General features: G+C 46.9%; 1 pseudogene; it reads right to left on the minus strand.

Annotated features, from left to right (window-relative positions):
* Positions 1-724: 724 nt before the first annotated feature.
* Pskh1-ps1 (protein serine kinase H1, pseudogene 1) lies at positions 725-1,285 on the minus strand (annotated as a pseudogene).
* Between the last annotated feature and the right edge of the window lie 383 nt (positions 1,286-1,668).

Below are 1,668 nucleotides of genomic sequence, written 5' to 3' on the forward strand. Positions count from 1 at the left end.
CATAGGACCCTTTCTACCCAACACAGTAGCCTCCCTTGGTCCAAGAAATTGGCAAAAGTTAGGGAGATCATTGGGGATTAAATCCTGTATCTTTTTCCAACTCAAACAGAGCATCTGTCTACCAGGCTCTCAGTTTAAGAGGCCCTGGCCCACCCTTCCATCATAATAGGCCCAGGCCCATGATAAGAGTTAGGGACTACTAAAGATATAGAGAGGAACTGGGTGCAGACTCTACATACAACTGGGCATGATCTCTAGCTATCGAGAAGGTATTAGGCCCAAGTGACTCAGCAGAAACTGTCCACCATAAAACAATAGTGTGCCCATAGCATAGCTGGTGGCTCAGCCATTATAATGCTGTTGATAGCACAGGTTAACCTTGGGCAGTTCGAATTCCAAAACAAGGTATGCCTTGTTGGAACATTTGTAGAAGATTGAACATGTGGACTGGGAAGATATGGTGCTCTGGCAATGAGAGGAAGCAAGCTTGAGGAGGTACTGGAAGATGGATCGGCAAAAATTCTTCAGGGATGAAGAGGTTGCCATGCTTACTACCCATGGGTGTCTTAGGGCCTACAGTGCAACCATCAGGGTTCCAGGGTCCACTGTCAGCAGAATGTCAATGAAGTCCTTGGCCAGATTAGATACACTAGTCCAGGGCTCCTGCAAATAATTGTATTTGCTCTTGAAGATCTGCCAGTATAGCCAGGTTCAGTTGTCATCCTTAAATAATAATCTGATCAAAGGGCTCACCACCACTGGCCAACTCCTTTACCATGTATACATGCTCCTGTGTCTCAATCACTTCTACCAGCTAGATGATTTTGTTGTGGTGCACCTGGTACAGCACTCAGACCTCAGACTCACATACTCCCACGCTTCTTGGTATTTTGTTTTAATCATCTTGATAGCACATGGCTGTGAGTTTGCCAGATCCTCCACACATACCACTAATCTTGAAGCTGCCTTGCCCAACTAGGGCCTTTATACAATACTTAGCTGTCACACATGGGTCAAATTTGGCCCTGTACGTTGCCACCCTGGCCATGTGTGTTGGTTCTGAGAGAGACTTTATGTGGCCAGTAGGGGAAACACCAGGGCAGGGTGGTGAATACTGAGTGGTAGCTGGGAATCCAACTTTGAGATGGACAACACTGTCCACCTCTGTGATGAAGTGCTTCTATACATAATTCTTAGTGCCTTTGAAGGGCTCCACTCTCTTGACTAGTCCTAGATGGACATCCTTGGGTGACTCAGGAAGCAACTTGCTTGTGCCACAGCCCATCACTGATATGGGAGCATCCTCTTCAGTTAGATTGACAGAAACTACCCTGTAGGCAGTGCACTGTCAGCTTTGCCAACTGTCTCCCAGCCCAGACCACAGTCACCCCCACCATCCTCCCACATCAGCATGTTGGCATTGTTCAGTCACATGCAGTCTCATGCAGCTCAAGAAGAAGGAAGACCAACATGTGGATGCTTCAGACCTTCTTAGAAGGGGGAACAAAAATACTCACAGGAGAAAATACAGGGGAAAAGAGTGGAGCCAAGAGTGAAGGAAAGGCCATCCAGAGATTGCCTCATCTGGGGGAACAATTCCATATGCAAACACCAAACCCAGACACTATTGCAGATGTCAAGAAGTGTGTGCTGACAGAACCTGATATA

The sequence above is a fragment of the Rattus norvegicus genome, chromosome X (assembly GCF_021556685.1).
Source record: "Rattus norvegicus strain SHRSP/BbbUtx chromosome X, alternate assembly SHRSP_T2T, whole genome shotgun sequence".
Classification (NCBI taxonomy): Eukaryota; Metazoa; Chordata; class Mammalia; order Rodentia; family Muridae; genus Rattus; species Rattus norvegicus.